We start from the raw sequence: 17,631 nt of genomic DNA, 5'->3' as shown, positions 1-17,631 counted from the left end.
CCACTAACAGAACGGTTAGTCCCGCAGCCCCGCACCTGGCGGATTGACCCGGGCAACCAGAGCGCGCGCGGGTGCACGGTGGCACGCGCACGCGTTCCAAAAGGGGGTGGGAAAAGAAGTCCTCCGACCCCCGCCCCGAGGGGGGACCCCCAACCATCCAGGGCTGAGTCGGCCGGAGAGCGCGCGTGCGCGAGGGCGCGCCGCGCCGTCCCGCTCCGCCCAGCGCTGAAGGGGGTCTAGCGCAGGGCTCCAGTCTTCCCGCCCCTCCCCAGGCTCGCAGGCTCGGAGTAGTAGACTCCGGCCCTGCGGAGAGGGACGGCTAAAGGTTCCGCGAGCCGAGGAAGAAGGCGGACCGGGCGAGGAGAAAGGAGAAACCGGTTGAACGGGTGAGGAGCTCCCGGGCAGGAGCCGACACAAGACACGCCTCCCTGCCTCACACCCCTCGGGGCTGCGGAAGTCCTCCGGAGACTGGAGCTGCACCGACCGACCAGTAGACTACGATTCCCAGAAGGCGGTGCGGTGGCGTGCCTACGACTCCCGGCAGACCCCGCGCGCCAGGCTCTCTTCAGCGCGCTGCTTCTTAGGGAGAAACTACAGTTCCCACGAGGCCTCGCGCGAAGCGGCTTGGAAGTGGGCAGCCTGGAAGTCACTCGGGCCACTGGAGCTGGCGGCGTCTCTAGCGAACCGCGCCGTGCTGAACGCCGCGGTCGAGGAGCCCGCGGGGCGTGTGGCCGGTACGCCTAGGTACGTGGCTCCTGGTGCAGGAGCAGTCTCCTCCAAGGGTGGTGGGGATTTGATAGCTGCTCGGACCCGGAGGGTCAGTGCAGGCGGGGTGACCAGGCGGACGGCCGGGTGTGGGCATCGGCTGTGGGGGGCGGCAGCGCCGGGACTCACGCCCTCCATACCCGGCGGGACTCATGCCCGCATGGCTCAACTTTCCAGAGGTGCAACCGGGCACGGTGGGGAAGAGCTTGGAGTCCGGGAGACGTGGGTGCACGTCCCAGCTCTGCCACTATAGAGCTGCGGTCTGGGAAAACCGCGCCGAACCTCGTTTTTATCATCCGCAAAACGGGGAAGGAGGAATTGTCTTTTGCTGGTGATTGTTCTGAGGTGTTGAGATCTGGTGAATAAGGCGTTTCACGTTGAAGATACTTATTACGGGTTTGCGTTATTGTTAGTTCCTGGAGAGATGAGGTGAAGATAGTATAGATTGCCAATCAGTTGACCATGTGCATGTAAAGACCCGAGTCCATAGTTAACACTCAATGCAGAGTAGCTGCTGTTAACTGCGATCGTTTTAATAAGAGCTTTTGCTTGTGAAGCAGAGAGACTCACGTTCAAATTTAGGTTTTTGCCATGCACCAGCAAGCTGTGTGACCTTGGACAACTAACTTCATCCCTCTGTGCCTTAGTTTCCCTTTCTATGCCTAAATATAAAGTGGAGATTTCAATGGAAGCCACCTCATCGAATTGTTTTGAAGATGTATAAGAACACCCCATGTAAAGTGCTTAGCACAGCTGCTGGCATATAGCAGTTTGTAAACGCTGTCATTTATTCAGCGTTTCCGGGGAGCTTAGAGACCCTAAGTAGGGCTCTGACTGATGCCTTGGTCTCTCCGGTGGGCCAGATTCAACACTGAGTCCAGTTGGCTTTCCCTCCTGTCACACTTGGGTTTCTCGTTTATAAAAATGGGACAATAACAGTGTTCCCTTGCTAAGGGTGTGATGATTTGCTGAACACTAGGCTGAGCCACCCTTCACTGAGTAGCAGTTCGTATGGATTTATGATTGTTCTTCAGTGTTCTCCATCTGGCCCAGAGGCTGCCTAACTGTGGGCTGTGACATGACAGCCCCGAGCTCCCCCACACGTTCGCTCCCAGCCTCAGTGTCCCATCTGTGAAATGGTAGTCATAGGATTTCTATGCCAGGATTGTTCTGACTCCAGGAGATAGTTTGTGGTTAGCACAGGGCCCCAAGCACTTGATGAATGTACCTCTCTCTCTTTCTGCAATAAGCCATTTCTGATTCTGTTTGTACTTATAGGGCAGAGTGCAAGGTTAGTGCCCACCACTCCCCCATCCTTAAAGTTGTCTCAGCAGAGGTTAAATTGTTTTAGTATAAGGACCCAAAGTGACAGTGCTGGCCCGCCATCAGCAGCCCTTGTACAGTGCTCCTCCGCCAAGTCAGTATATCTGTATTTATTGTTGTTGTTGTTGTTGTTTGATACTGAGAATGGAATCCAGGGTTTTGTGCATGTCAAACACTTTCTCTACAGCTGCTGTAAACTGCTGCTCTGGACTCTGCCTTCCTCACCTCCAGCTCCAGACATGGAACTTGTATTTCCTTGATGTCCCCTGATGGATGTTCTTGGGCATTGTAAACTCAAGTTTGTCCAATCTGAACACTTCCTCCTCTTTCCCCTCCTTGATTCAGTATCCGCCACCACAGCACATCGGCTAACAGTGACCCTGTTGCCCCAGGCAACTCAGATGTCTTCCGCCGCTTTCCCATAATCCAGTTGACTGGAGAGGAGGGCAGAGCTGCCCGGTTACAGAAGCATCATTTCACTGAACCCAAGCTGGAGGGTCCCCTATCCCCTGAAGGTGGCCTTTTCTGTTTCAAGACAGGGTCTCAAGTAACCCAGGTTGCCCTTAAGTCTACTATGTAGCCAAGGATAACTTTGAACTTGTAATCCTTGTGGCTGCAACTACTGGGATTTCAGCTGTAAACCTAGCTGTGGAGGCACAGCTTTCCTGGCAAGGCCCAGTTGTTTCTTCTAGGTCAGCAAGCATGAACGGAACGTAGGGTACATATATGTAGTATGTGCTCCATATGCGCCAGAGAAGACAATGGGAATTTGGCCAGACAGCTGTGGCTACAGATGTGTCAGGAAGGCCTGGCTTTCAGGCAGCTCATTTCTGCCAAAGACAAGCGGAGTTGATAATTTCTTTCTGAAAAGCTGCACTCTGTCAGTGCATGAGACTATCCAGTGTGGGAAAGCAACACACACACACACACACACACCACCACACCAGGGCAGAGGCTGGGGCAGGATAAACCTGTGCTTGTGATTTCATTTGAGGTTGGCAAACTGATCTCAATCAAATTTATGATGGCTATCACATTTTTTTTTTGTTTTTTGTTTGTTTGTTTGTTTGGTTTTTTGTTTGTTTGGTTTTGGTTTTTTGTTGTTTTTGCTTTTTAATCTGCAGTATTAAGACAATGACTTAAATAAAACAGATCCTGGGTTATCTCCCTTGTAGTGACAACAGCAAATGTTTTTTAAACCTTTTGGGTAGAATGGTTTAAGAGTTAACCGTGGGCCTGGTGTTCAGATGTTGCAGTTGTTAGGCGGTAAATCAAAACTGGAATGTAGAATGTGCCACAATTGCTGTCCTTTTCTGCTGTAAAATGAATTTGCCTGTGTTTTTCAAGCTTAGGCTTCATACCTTGCAAAGACTAAATTAAATGTACTTACATTAAAAAAAAAAAAGAATACAATACATTTTCTCTGGTATTTGTTTTCAGCTACTAGAACGAGAGGGAAGCTGCCAGGCCAATTTCCAATTTGTATGTTTATTTTTTAAGGCTTGTGATGGCCATTGTCTGTCTGTCTGTCTGTCTGCATCCCCCCCCCCCGGCCCCGCCTTCTGTGTGTGTGTGTGTGTGTGTGCGTGTGTGTGTGTGTGTGTGTGTGTGGTTGAACTTACACAAAGTGAGCATGCTGACGAACACTTGACAGTAGAGCTGGCCAGGAGGATCAAGGCTAGCCTGTGCTGTATGAGATGCCCTGTCTCAAAAACCAGAGTATTCGAGACAGGTAAGCTCACTGTAACACGCCAAGCACCATGGAGGTGTAGAAAGAAAACAGTGAGAACCACCTTCTACACCACAGTCTCATTTCCCTTGAGGTAACTGCTCATTTAGACTGAGAGTAATAAGTATCTAGCGTCAGCTTTGGGAGCGCCAAAGAGAACAAAATGGAGATGCCCTTGGCCTTGGTAATTTAGCTGTATGCTTGTGTATGTGTGTGTGTATACTTACATCTACCTATATGTGCTATATCAACTCTTCTTCCTCCTCCCCTACCCCTTCCTTAAAGAAAGAGTAGGAAAAAATATATATATATATACACACATACATATATATATGTGTATGTATTTATTTATTTTAATGTCCAGTCTGCTCCTGTTTGCGTGTTGAGAAAGGCTCTCATATAGCCTATCTGGCTTACACTCCCTTGGGTATGGCACATGTTTTCCTGGGCTTCAGTTTCTGGATCTGAAAATCAGAGTGGTACCAGGTAGTTGTTGACTTTTAAGAGCAGGGTCCATTGCTGCTGCTTTATAGTCTCTGAAATTCAGAGTCCCTCATGGGAGGAGCTACCCTAGTCATTGGAGATGGGGGTGGGGTGGGAGGAGGAAATGCAGAAAAGTTATAAAGCAAGTAGCAGCTTGGGAATGTTGGACTCTGGGGTGAGAGGCTTAGCTGCTTGGAATGAAGAGAAAATCTGTCCAGAAAAGGAAGAGTCCAGCATGGCAGGGGTGGGAGTGGGGACTCATGGTGGAGCACCTGTAGGGAGTATCTGTCCTCATATTTGCAAGAAATGGGAAGTACTTGGAAGGGGGCATAGGTGGCGGCTCTGGGTTTAAGTCCCCCATAGCCGCTAACATATAAGATTACTTGTTGAACTTTTCCTTCATTTATGAAGTGTTCACCATCGCCTTCTGTCTCTATCTCAGGGGTTGGTGGAGATTGAATGAGATGTCTGTAAGATCCTGGCCTGCTGGGCTGCTGTCAGCTCTGGGTCAGGCCTGAATTACTGCTCTTACCTTATTAGGTTGACCAATTTATCCACCATCTTCCATGTGCCAGGATTTCTTCTAGGCACTGGAGGGTCTGATCGTGAATGAGCTGGGCAGGGTCTATTCTGTATTTTTTTTCTCTTGCAGTGTAGCTCAGGCTGGCCTTGAACTCTCAGGCTTCTGTTCCTCCTCCCAAGTGCTGAGATTACAGACTCAAGCCTGGCTCAGATAAAACCCTTGCTCTCTCAGGGCTTGCAGACTCCTTGGGGAGACAGGCAGTAAAACCAGGTAGTTTCAGGGTTTTGTTTGTTTGATTAGAAGGTAAAGAACAAACCTGTCCACACTACCTTCAGATGGTTTTAAGTCAGGGGGAAATGACAGGGTAGAAGGCCAGAGTGGCTGGTGGGGAGGGGTGAGTGGTAGGGGGTGACTAATACATAGCTCGATGATCGATGATCAGGGATGGCTTCCCGAGCTGAGGGAGGGACAGGCACATGAGGTAAGACTGAATGAGCCAGAGGCATCACCTCTGAGGGTTGGGGTGGGAGGCCGTTGGGGGTGGTGGGAGTCCAGGCAGAGGGAACAGCAAGTGCAGAGCCAGGAGGTTAGAATGAGCTTGTCACAGAAGCAGCATTATGATTGGATTGGAATGGGCTGGATGTCTGTCTCCAAGCTCACACTGAAGTTTGTAAAGTAATAATAAGAGTTGCTAACATGTAAACAGCACGGACTTGCTGCCAGGTGCTTGGCTAAGCATTCCACACGTCCTCAGTTAACAGTTCCAGTAGTCTAATGATGTAATTAACTTGATCGAACTCATTTTACAAAGGAGATCACCAAAGCCTGGCAGTGGTGGCCTGCGCCTCTCATCCTAGACTTGGGAGGCAGAGGCTCCTTCAGTTCAAGGCCAGCCTGGTCCACAGAGTAAGTTCCAGGACAGCCAGGGGCTAGCTACACTGTCTGGAAAAAAACAAAACAAAACAAAACAAACGAGATTGCTGTAGACCAATACTCTTCATCGCAGGCCCAGTGGGGGACGTGGGCACAGCATTTTTTTTTCCAGGTTGTTTGATAGGCAAAGCACTGCTAGCTGTAACACCTCAGTCACACAGCAGCGGAACAGTACTGGACGCTGTGGCATCATGTCCACGGTCAGAGATGCTCTATGTTGGGCTTTTGCAGAGTCCAGAGCAGAGAGAAAAGAAAGCAGACTAAACAGAGCAGAGCAGAGCAAGAAGAGAGTGAGGGAGGGGAGGAGGGAGGTGTAAGAATAGCAAGACAGGGAGAGATAGATGGAGAGTTTGTGGGTAGAGAAATCTGTGGGTTTTAAGGAAGGGCCAGGAGGCTAGAGTGTATTTGAGTGTATTTGTGATATGGAGGAGCCTGGGAACTCGCTTGGGCCTTGATATGCTGATAGGAGCTGCAAGTAGCCCTAGTCCCTTTCGCCAGCGGTAAGGGAAATGACTTCTTTTGGCAGATGGGAACCGGTTTCACAAGTTCTTGAGGAATGCTGGCTTTTATCTAACCACCAGCAATCCTTCTATAGAGTCTAGCTTGAGTTCATTTCTAGATATACAGACTACCTGAGACCTAAGAAGGGACAAGATGGAGCTACCCCTCTCAGCCAAGCAGAGCAGGTGGATTCCAAGTTTGATGTGCTGCTGAGGTGATTTGCACTCACCTCCTACGACTGGCAATGCCTGGTGTGTAGAATGTGTGCAGTAACACTGCTGACTGAATTGACCATATGAGGGAGCATTGTGATGGGAGTTCTGTTGGATAAGGGCTTTGATTCCTTGGTCCACTCCATGGGATAGCGTAGTCACTATCATCTGAGGAAACTGAGGTTCAGAGAAGCTTAGAGTCACCAAGTTAGTGACTCTTCCAGAGCCTGTGTAACCTGTGGTCTGCCCATGAAATGACAGATGAGCAGATGGGGTGTGCAGTGGGTCACCCTCTCCAGTCCCAGCCTCTTCACCCCACATACCTCCTCTAGGAAAACTCCTGCAGCAGTTTCCAAATGTTTTAGGGCCATGAGGTTGACTGCCACGCTGGGCCTGGGGTTTCTCTGACCCCAAGACTCATTCTCCCATGCCCATTAAAATAACAACAGCGGTCTGAGTCTTGGTAGTATTGTGATTTTTTCAGATGTGATCATGGTCCCATGACTCAGCCCTTATCTTTAGGACGTACATTCTGAAATTCCTGTGAGTGGACTGTTGGGATGCCCAGCATGTGCCTTGCAGTGCTTGGACGGGGGTGGAAAGAGGAGGCGGACAGGCACGTGGGGGCGAATAAGAGCTAGAACAAGCTTGGCCATGAGCTGGGAACGGTTGCAGCTGGGTGGGGAGGGCTCATTATAGCCTCCCTTCACCCGTGTGTGTGTGTGTGTGTGTGTGTGTGTGTTAGAAGTGTCTCATCAGGAAAAGTGAAAATCAAGTGCAGGAGATTTCACTCAGCATTTGTGTGGCTCGGGCTCAAGGGTAGGTGTGGGGAATCCCCTGCCTCTGCTCAGTCCACTTGATAAAATTATTTGCTTCTGCTCCCCTTCTTCTTCATTATGCAACTCATTAAGTGGCCGGGCTCTGGAAGCATGGGGCACCCTTGGCCAGCCCCTGCAGCCACATGCTTCCCTTTCCTATTGAGCCCATGGTGGCAGGGTCCTCCTGGGGCCCTTGATCCCCAATCTGTTTCCTTCCAGGCTCCACCTACATTTTTTTTTTACCCCAAAGACCTGTTTCAACAGGAGGCCTCAGATCCTCCCTTGATAGCCAGAACAGCCCTCTGACACCCAGCCTTGGCTCTGCGGGGCTTTGTGAAGGCTCCACAAGGAACCTGAAGCCAGCCTTTGGTTTATAGGCAGCGCTGCAGCAGGAGGCCATGGAAATGTCCGTTTTAGTTCTGGTTTTTTGACCAAAGAATGAAGAGGGGCAGCTTGGGACATTTCTTGGGGACCTGATATCTGGCCACCAGTGTGACTGCTACAACCAGCTCGTGTTCCCCAGGCACACCAGGTCGAAGCTCCGGTAGCATTTGCTTTCTGCCGGTGTAATTCCCCAGCCCGTGATAAAATCTCTTCGTAGAAGCATCAGGCAGAGGCCCAGAAACCCTTAGGGGTTGGGGGCAGGGGAGTTTCTGCTGGACCCTTTGCTTCCTGCAGGTCTTGGAGGTGGCAGATGTGACAGAGTGGTTCAAGAGCTGTCCAAGAACTGGCACCTTTGTTCTAGTTGAGGATCCTTTCTTCTCTAAGGCATCTTGTTCCAAACCAGGATCCTCATTGTCAGGACGGAGGCATGCGTGTGTGTGTGTGTGTGTGTGTGTGTGTGTGTGTGTGTGTGTGTTTATTCCCACAACATCGGACTGAGGGTTGGCAAAACCCAAATGCTGGCACTATACATTCAGTATTTATTATTCTCGTCTATATTTATGTGTGCAGGTGTGCATGTGTGAATGCTAGCACTTGCATGTGAAGACATGTGGCTCTCATTCCTCAGGTACAGCCCTCTCCCCAACCCCTCACTGGCCAGGAATCCACAAGTAGGCTAGGTAGGATGGCCATCAGCCCCAGGGGTCAGTTCTATCTCTGCCTCTCCACAGCTGGGACTCAGGAGTTCACTTTTCTTCACGTGGGTTCTGGGGATGGGCCTGAAGTCCTCATGCTTGCCCAGCCAGCGTTTTCTCTATTGAGCTTTATTTGTCTCCTCAGCACGATTTCTAGTTAAGTACAGGGTTTCATGTGGCCCAGGCTGACCTCAGTCGCCTTCTGATCCTTCTGCCTGTGCTTCTCAAGTGTTGTCTCTACAAGTGTTGAGCTTTGAGTCTTTCTCTAAAACTTTATATGGGAGCATGGGGCATGCGCTGTGGTATACACGTGGAGATCAGTACTGTTGGTGATCAGTTCTCTCCTTTTACCATTCACAACCCAGGAATAGACCTCAGGTCCAGACTTGGCACAAGTGCCCTCAGTGAACCATCTCCCAAGCCCCCAGATTTCATTTTTGTGTTTGTTTTTGTCTTGGGTTTTTGAGGCTGGGTCTCAAATGGCCCTGGCTGTCATGAAATTCACTATGTAGGACAGGCTGGCATCGAACTCATAGAGATCTGCCTGCTTCTGCCTCCCCAGTGCTGGGATTAAAGGATGGCTGGCTCCCCAGCTTCACTGTTTGTTTTTAGAGATAGGGTTTCCTCTATGTAGCCCTGGCTGTCCTGGAACTCACCCTGTAGCCCAGGCTGGCCTTGAACTCACAGAGTGCCTGCCTCTGGGACTAAAGGCATGCACCACCACAGCCCAGCCTAGCTTTGGTTTTGAAACTTACTTGGTGATCTGTTCTCACGAGAGTTGTGCTAGACGTGAAGGTTAGCTAGCAGTGCAGCCTCCGTCCCTCACCTTTCTCACCATTCTGGGGCCCTCTGAGTGCGAGGTTAAGAAACAAGACTAGTGAGGCTAAGCTAGCAGCACACACCTGCAGCCTCAGTCTGGGGAACCAGGCAGGGTACTCAGGAGCTAATGGCCATCTTCATCTGTGTCCTGAGTTCGAGACCAGCCTGGGCTACATGAAACCTACCTCAAAGAAACACACACACACACACAAACCCCAGTAGAACAAGAGGGCCAATAACACGCCTCAGGGGATAAAAGCCTGATTTTGATCCCTAGAACCCACCTCGGGGAAGAAGAGAGAACAATTGCAAGTGGTTCTCTTGGACTTCCACATGTGTGGGAAATACTGCTAAAAAGAAGGTAAAGAAGCTGTGCAGTGCGTCGGATGGCATAGCAAGCACTATGGTGAGGGAATTGAGCGGGAAGGAATATGAAGTATTAGGTCGGAAGGTGTTGACGTTTTAGGCCTCATAGCCAGAGGACAGCCATGGAGGAGGTGGGCGTGTGTGGTGGGGCAAAGGTCCTGAGGGGAGTAAGGTGGAGGAGCTCCTGGGACTTAAGTGTAGCAGACTGATTTAGGAGGTGGAAGAGACAGAGGTGGAAGTGCTAAGAGCTTGCTCTTCTCTTTAAAATAACAAAAGAAATCTAAGCGCTCAGTGACACTGAGCACATTGCAGCTTTGATTGGAAAATAGTCTTGATATCTGAGTAGTAGCCACAGCTGTGAGGGCCAGAACACATTAGACATCCAGGTCCCTCCATGAGAGACACTGTGGGCCCAGGTGCCCGCTAGCCTCCAGTCCCTCACATTGTATTGAACTTCCCTGACGTGTATTGGGTTGGGCCATAACCTGACAGTGGGTCTTGTCTGTGGATTAAGACTGGTTTAACAGTGAGCTTTACAAAATTAGCTCTAACAGCTTCCTTTCTTGAGCCAGAGGCCTTTGGTCACCCCTTCTCACTCTAAGGGTTAGTGGCCAGAGACCAGACCTCCTATGTCTCATTCTTTGCCTTCACTGACTGGTGCTACAGTGCCTGTAACAGCTCAGAGTAAGGGCCCTTGCCCAGCTATGGCTCCAAAGCTTGGCTCTGGTGCAGTCTAACAAAAGTCCTTTTCCTACTGGACGGGTCCCTGTAAGTCAGTCTTCAGCCTTCTTTTCATCTTGGTTCCTGAGTTTGGAGTCCCATGGTGGTATGTGCTGGGGCAGCAGTGGAGAGGAAGTGGCTTGGGACGAGGCCTAGGAAGAAAGCCCTTTGGCCCCTCCCATTTGCCACACCCTTATACTGACCAAAAAGATAGTCAGAAGTCCTCAAGGATCCCCAAAAGGACTGACTCCTGGGTGGAAGATAAATGTAAAAGAGGCGGGGCCCCGCCTTGGAAGACCTGGGCCAGAAGTTGCCTCGGTCGGTGTGCCTTTGGCTGCTGACAGTAATGATGACGGTAATGGCAGCAGTAGCAAAGACAAGTTTTGGTGTCTAATGTGTGCCAGACATGGTATGAGTGAGATACTTTACCTGCAATAACTAACCTAAGCCAAGCCTCCCAGTGACCCCTTCAGCTAATCTACTTATTCCCTTTGTAGAATTTAAATAACTCACGGGGGGTGGGGGGTGTCAGAGGGCCTGGGAATGATGTTCAGTAACTTTTCAGCCCTCTGCGTGCCCTTGCACAGCTCTCAGGCCTGCAAAATCCCAGAAAGCTCTGTGCTCCAGGTCCAGTGTGAGTGAACATTTGGATTTTCAACAGTCCCCCAGGAGCTACCAGGGTTCGTGCCCAGAAAACACATGTTGAAACTTGTAGGAAGTCTGGAAAGGAGATTTAGATAACAAAGAATCCCACAGGTCTCTGCAAGGGTTGACAGTAGCTCTTCAAAAAGGACCCAGTCCCAGTCCTTTGTGTCACTCTGCTATCGGCTGTGCACCTCTCATGATCCCTAGCTCCCTGTGTAGCTCCAGTTGGCACACCCTATCCAGCAGTAGTTAAGGGACACCTATGTGTCCCTTTAAGAGAGAAGAACCTTGCTTTTATGCCCTGCCTCCTGGTTCCTCTTAGGTCTTTTGTAGTAGCACTGGGACAAATAACCTAACACAAATAACCCTGTCTGTGCCGCTCAGAGGCCAGGCCAGAGGCCATGGGAGTAAACTCACAGCACCGCTCAGGAGCACACAAGAGTGTGTGCGGGTCGCCTGTAGAGGTGCGGAGCAGCAGAACCACAATATCCTGCATTGTGCTGTTCCTGTGGCACTTCTAAGATTTGTAATTACTCAGCTGCTTAGCTGTGTGCATAATCATAGTCCCTGTACCCTAGCACCCCTTCATTGTGTCAGCTACCAAACATTTTGTCTGAAAGTGCAGGGACTCCCAAGTTGGGCACAACACTGGAGGTCTGTGCATCCTTTATTTATTTATTTTTTTAGATGTTTATTTACTGTTATACATAAGTACACTGTAGCTGTCTTCAGACACCAGAAGAGGGCGTCAGATCTCATTACGGGTGGTTGTGAGCCACCATGTGGTTGCTGGGATTTGAACTCAGGACCTTTGGAAGAGCAGTCAGTGTTCTTAGCCACTGAGCCATCTCACCAGCCCTGTGTGCATGCTTTTTGAGAGCTCACCCTGCTTGGCACCACCTGGGGTTCCCCCTGCTCCCTCCCACTCCTGAGCAAGATCCTTCTCACAGAGGCTTGACTCTGAGGACCATGGAGGGCTGTGGGGTGGACAGAAGGGGAGGATGTAAGTCAGGTGTAGGTTGCTAGCTCAAAATTGTGAACTCCGGTGGTTCTGGCCCAGTCCCCAACCATCTATGAAAGCGACATTCCTCTTACGGGCAGAATTTTTCCTCTGACCACCTGTGGACAGTGGTTGCCCTGGGAGACTGCGGAGGGCCTGAGAAATGTGACTTAACCTGTGTGCAAGTCCTGGGTCCTACTGGGCCCTGTATTGGTCTTGGGTTAGCCCAATGACCTCCATTTCCCTGTCTGCAAGGTAGAGCAGGTAGGTTGTGGGGGGATTGAAGCTTGTGAAATCATGCGACATGCCCGACTCACAGCCAGTGCCCCTTGAGGGCACGGGAATCTGCTTGTTGCAATTTCCTTTGGTTGTTTTCTTTTGTTTTGCCAGATTGTTCTCAGGTGACTGAGAGCTCCCTGCAGGCAAGAGCATCTTGGTTCTGGTTTACCGCAGTTTGATAAAGATGATAGTAAGAGTTTTAATTTGGCTCTTCGGGGTTTTTTTTTTTTTTTTTTTTTGTATGTGTGTGTTTGTTTGTTTGCTTGTTTTTTCGAGACAGGGTTTCTCTGTGCAGTCCTGGCTATCCTGGAACTCACTCTGTAGACCAGGCTGGCCTCGAACTCAGAAATCCTCCTGCCTCTGCCTCCCAAGTGCTGGGATTAAAGGTGTGTGCCACCACTGCCCGGCTTCATTTGGCTCTTCTGAGCCAGGGTTTGATGCTGATAGCCAGTCTGGCCTTATTGCAGCAGTTCCTCTTGCCTCAGTCTCCCAAATGCAGGGCGTACAGGCAGGTGCATCACACCTGGGAGTCTGTACTTTGCCATCAGACGTCTGGAGGTTAAGTCTGGAGTTTAGGCTGTAACTGTGAGCCAGGTGTTTTCCATTTTGAAGGCCCAGGTGTGAGCAGCCTGTGATAACACAGCTGAGAGTCATGGAACTGTTTTGGTTGTTCTTTGGGTTTTGTTGTTGTTGTTGTTGTTGTTTTTGTTTTTCTGTTTGTTTTTTTGTTTTGTGACAGCCTCCTGTAGCTCAGGTTGGTCCCTGAACTCACTATGCAGCTTTGAATGACCTTGAAATCCTGTCTGACTTTTCCAATTCGAAGATCATAGTCATAAGCTATTGAGCTCCATCTGTTACTGAGTGTTTGATGGGCCAGAGCCATGACCTCACTGGCTTTCTCTCCCAGGGTGGACACTAGACTCTTCACAAGGGCATATTCGCATAACAGTCAAAAGCTGGACTCTTGAGATATACTGCTTGGGTTGAACCCCCACTTGCTATGTGACCTCCGTCCTGTGACTTCTGTTCAACACTATCTGTAAAATAGGCGTGACCGTAGTTCCGACTTAAAGGCCCTGGAGAGACTGTAGTGTTTAGAGCAGCACCCTCCCAGAGCTGTGCTTCCAAGGCTGGGTGGAAGAGTCTGCCACAAGGTTTAATCATTAAGCCTCCAGCCTCTGCAGCCGGCACTGTCTGCAGAGGTGAGGGGCCCACCTGTGGGTAGGAAGGTTGTGAATGAAGCTGCGGGGCTTAGGGCAGGGATGCTGTGGCGCTGATCCAGCCCTGGCTCAGCACCGAGCAGGTGGCCTGTAACAGGCAGGCTTTGTTACCTCCGAGCTTTCTCCCAAACTCATTCAGACCCAAGACCACGTGTCTGATGAGTAAGGAATCCTGTTATTTCCCTTCCCCAAAGGGAATATTGGCAGAACTGGCTCTTTGGGGATGTGCCTGTGTGCAGAGAGCAGCCATCTCAGGGGAACTCCGGTAAGCTGGCGTGGCCTGAAGGCCACTGAATAAGTCGTTAGAAGCTGGCACTGCTGGTTCCTATTTCCGCATTCCAGACACCCACAGCGCAGGAGGAGGCACCACCCCAGGTCGGCCTAGGGAGCTGGGGCAGGTGGCTCTTGCCTAGGGAAAACCTGGGACAGGAGCCACACCTGGGGCCAACCTAGTAGCCACCTTCCTGGAGTGTGATCACGGCTGTGTTCCGGGACTCCTGGTAGGTGAGCGATGTCTCCTCACTTCGGTAGCACCTTCCAGAGAAAGTTAATAATCTGATTCTTCTTTGAGGGAAAGCTAGCTTCTCTCTCTCTCTCTCTCTCTCTCCCCCTCCCTCGCTCCCTCCCTCCCTCCCTCCCTTCCTCTCTCTCCCTCTCTCTCTCTCTCACCCCCTCTTCTCTTGTGAAGTGTTTACCTATCTGTTCCTAACCTGAAGAAAGGTTGGCCCAGTGTTGAGCAAATGAGAAGATGGAGGCCACGGACTCCCAGGGAAAGAATAGATGACTGTAGCTGAGCCCCTGCTGTCTGCAGACTTTGTTACCAGGGGCTGTGGTGCCCCAGCCCAGTATGTATGCTGTGTGGTCTTGGTAAATCCTGTACCCTCCTGGGCCTCAGTTTCCTCTTTTGGGGGAAACAGGAAGTAGTGGTAGTACCCACTGAGTTGTCATGCCAAGTGCCCCAGCTCCTCTGACCCTGCGCCTGTGGACTGCAGCTCAGGCCCCTTGCTCCCTGCTCTGGCCTCTCCCTGGCTGTGTCCTCTGCCTGTGGATGTAGTTGGGGTGGCATGTCCACCTGCCTTCCCACACTCACGTAGCCGTTCTCAGGACTAGCCTTCCAAAGCCACCCCCTCCTCAAGTCTCTGCTCAGATGTTCCCAACCCAGGGTGCCTTCCTCTCAGTCACCCTGGAGCCACCTCCTTCGCTGGATTTTTCTTCCACCTGCATCTCAACTGTTGGCTTCCTGGGAGCGCAGGCCAGGCCTTGGTCCTTCTAGAACAGTGCCTAGCCTGTAGCGGGGGTGGGGTGGGGTGCAGCTTCAGTTATGACATGAATGAATTTATGCTACTAGATGGCCCATTGGTGGATGGACGGCTAGCTGTTCTCACTTGGGACTGACTAGAGTGCCACCAGCGTTTCCAGGAAGCCATGGCAGTGGTTGGTGTGACCTGTCACCTCTCTCTCTGGTCTCTCTGTGGTCATGCAGCCATTCTTGGGGTCTGTCAGCCTCAAGCTGCTGGCTTCCTGGCCCCCAATCCCTTCAGGCGTCACAGCCTGGAAGCTGACAGTGGCTCATTTGGGCATTTTGGGCACATGGCATGACAGAGAAAGTGTGGTACCAGCGAATTAGAGAATAGTGGGGTAATCTCAGTAAGAGAGGATTTGTGCGTGCCTGCTATGTATTGGAAAGGTGACATAGCTCCAGGTTTCTGTGGCAGGAAGGCAGGGGAGATAAGAGTGACCTGACCAGCCTTGGTTTATCCTCTCCTCTGCTTTAGTAGGCAATAACTCTTGCTGTGCGCTGAGCAGGTTTTAATTAACCAGTGAGTTGAAGGAATCAGACTGTGTTGTAACTGACACGCTCTCTGTTTCTGGCTCCAGGTAGCAGCGACTGGTGCTGTAAAAATATCCCAGGCAGGCTTCCCCGAGGCGCTCCAGGGAGCCAGGTCAGTGGTCCTCCCTCTCAGGCTTCTCCAGCAGCCCCAAGCTCTGAGGCACCTCACGGGCCCACTGTTGCCATGTGACAGTCATGTGCCCTTCACCCTCCAGAGCCTGTTGCAGTGTGGAAGGCTGCCATGGCAACAGGTCACTGTTCCCTGAGCTCCAAGGAGTATCACTTTGAGGGAAGTTGAGGAAAAGCCATGTCTTGTAATGTGTGAGTCCCTCACTGCCTGAATTCTGGGCTTTAGTTGCCTTTTCTGGAAGATGGTGCTAATTGATAGTGTCTGTGTAAGCGAGACGTTAAAGAGAGGCCAGGTGATATCTAGTGTGCCAGAAGACTCCTGGAGAGAAGACAGTGGGAGGGTAAGTGTTCAGGAGATGACATTATGTTACGTTCTTGAGTATTTTCAGTCTGCCCCCACCCCCACTTTCTAGGCTCTTCTTTCTCCCCTTTCCTCCTTACCTGACCTGTAAGCAGCACCCTCCCTTGTCAGCGTCTTCCCATATCTTATCATGGGTCTTTTCTCCATGGTTCTATAGTGCTCCAGGGAACAGTGTTGCTCCATTAGGGATAGTACGGTCTTTATTTTCATGAGTTTTGCTTTCACACAGCAGTACCATATGGAAATATTTCTGAATCAATATTCCTCTGATTCGCTCTTTTTTAAAAGAAAAAGAAGATGGTCAGGTAGTGGTGGCACATGTTTTTAGTCCCAGGAGGCAGAGGCAGGCAGATCCCTGAGTTAGAGGCCAGCTTGGTCTATGGAGTGAGATCCAGGACAGCCAGGGTTACACAGAGAAAGCCTGTCTCAAAAAACCATATTGAAAGGAAGAGAGGGAGGGAGGGAGGGAAGGAGGAAGGGAGAGAGGGAGGAAAAAGGAAAATAAAGGAAAGGGGGCTGAGAGATGCTCAGTTGCTTAAGAGCACTTGCTGCTCTTGCAGAGGACTTTGGTTTAGTTCCCAGCACCTACATTGTGGCTCACAACCATCGTTAAATCTGGGAGCTCTGATGCCCTCTCCTAGCCTCTGTGGGTACCAGGAACACATGTGGTGCACACACATATATGCAGGCAAAAAATTCATACACATTAAATAAAAATCTAAAAAATATTTTACATTTCATCCTAGCATATCTTCTACTACCAAGCCACGCCCCCAGCCCCTCACTAGGGGATTCTAGGCAGGGGCTCTACCACTGAGCCACGCCCCCAGCCTCTCACTGGAGGATTCTAGGCAGGGGCTCTACCACTGAGCCACGCCCCCAGCCCCTCACTAGGGGATTCTAGGCAGGGGCTCTACCACTGAGCCATGCCCCCAGCCCCTCACTAAGGGATTCTAGGCAGGGCTCTACCACTGAGCCCCACTCCCACTCCACATGTACTCTGGGTGGGTGTGCCATAATGTTTGGCTGGATGTCATCTATGTTCTTTCTTTCGTTTCCAGCTTTTCCCCAAAATTACTTTTATAATTGATGGCCTTCTTTAATTAGCTCACAGGTGTTGGAGCTTAGCTACTCTAACTTGAGCCCTGTAGGCTTCTGAGGTTGAACAGGAAGCAGTGGTAGCATAGTGATGATGCCCTTTGTCCAGACAGGAGGTGTGTTTTCTAGGGTGCTCACAGGCCCAGTGCAGTGATGAACCACCCACTCTCAGTGCTTTTTCATTATAGAAATGATTAATAGATGCATCGTCATGATACAGATTAGTTGTGCCTAATGGGTATTTATGACGCAATCAGAGAGGAGGGGATGGGATTGTGTTCTTTCCTATTGACAGGCTCTGTTAGAAATCAGGATATAGAATAGATTTCTGCTAGCCGCTTCAGTGTGAGAGAGCACTTCAGTTTGGGAATGTGCTTGTTGCCGTGAAACATTCTGATGAGATACTGCTGCCCAACAAGACATCCTGCAAACGGCGAATGTCTTAAGATGTCAACAGAGTACTATTTCTCATGCATGTGTGGCTGACTGAGGCTTGGCTGTCAGGGATGGTCCTTCAGCTGGTCCTGCTGTGGCTGCAAGTCGGGAATGCACAGGGCTAGAGTATTCCAGATGTTATTTCTTCAAATGGCCCTTGGTATGACTGTTCAGCTTTCTGTGTGGTCTCTGGATCTTTCCTTCCACGTAGCATTTGTAGTCAGCCAGGCTTATATAACAGGGGCCTCTTCCTCTTATTTTGTTGTCTGCTTGTTTGTGTTTATTGGGAATCTTGCTATCTAGCTTTGGCTGACCTCGAACTTAATGTCTACCCCAAGCTACGACCGTGTATGACCGTACCT

At 50.5% G+C, this 17,631-nt stretch overlaps 1 protein-coding gene across 15 annotated transcripts in view; it reads left to right on the top strand.

Annotated features, from left to right (window-relative positions):
• Positions 1-47: 47 nt before the first annotated feature.
• Positions 48-17,631, top strand: part of Sipa1l3 (signal-induced proliferation-associated 1 like 3) — a 198,790-nt gene continuing 181,206 nt past the window's right edge. For 4 of the 15 annotated variants that reach the window (XM_011250732.3, XM_006540405.3, XM_006540404.4 and 1 more), the window contains exon 1: positions 48-744. The gene's annotated coding sequence lies outside the window, so the exon portion shown is untranslated. Of the gene's footprint in view, positions 745-12,572; positions 13,681-13,700; positions 13,920-15,293; positions 15,359-17,631 lie in introns of those variants that run through there. The other 11 variants (NM_001081028.1, XM_006540400.4, XM_006540401.4 and 8 more) reach the window with 9 other exon arrangements.

The sequence above is a fragment of the Mus musculus genome, chromosome 7 (assembly GCF_000001635.26).
Source record: "Mus musculus strain C57BL/6J chromosome 7, GRCm38.p6 C57BL/6J".
Lineage (NCBI taxonomy): Eukaryota > Metazoa > Chordata > Mammalia > Rodentia > Muridae > Mus > Mus musculus.
The sequence above is the reverse complement of the archived record's forward strand: the minus strand, read 5'-3'. Positions and strand labels throughout refer to the sequence as shown.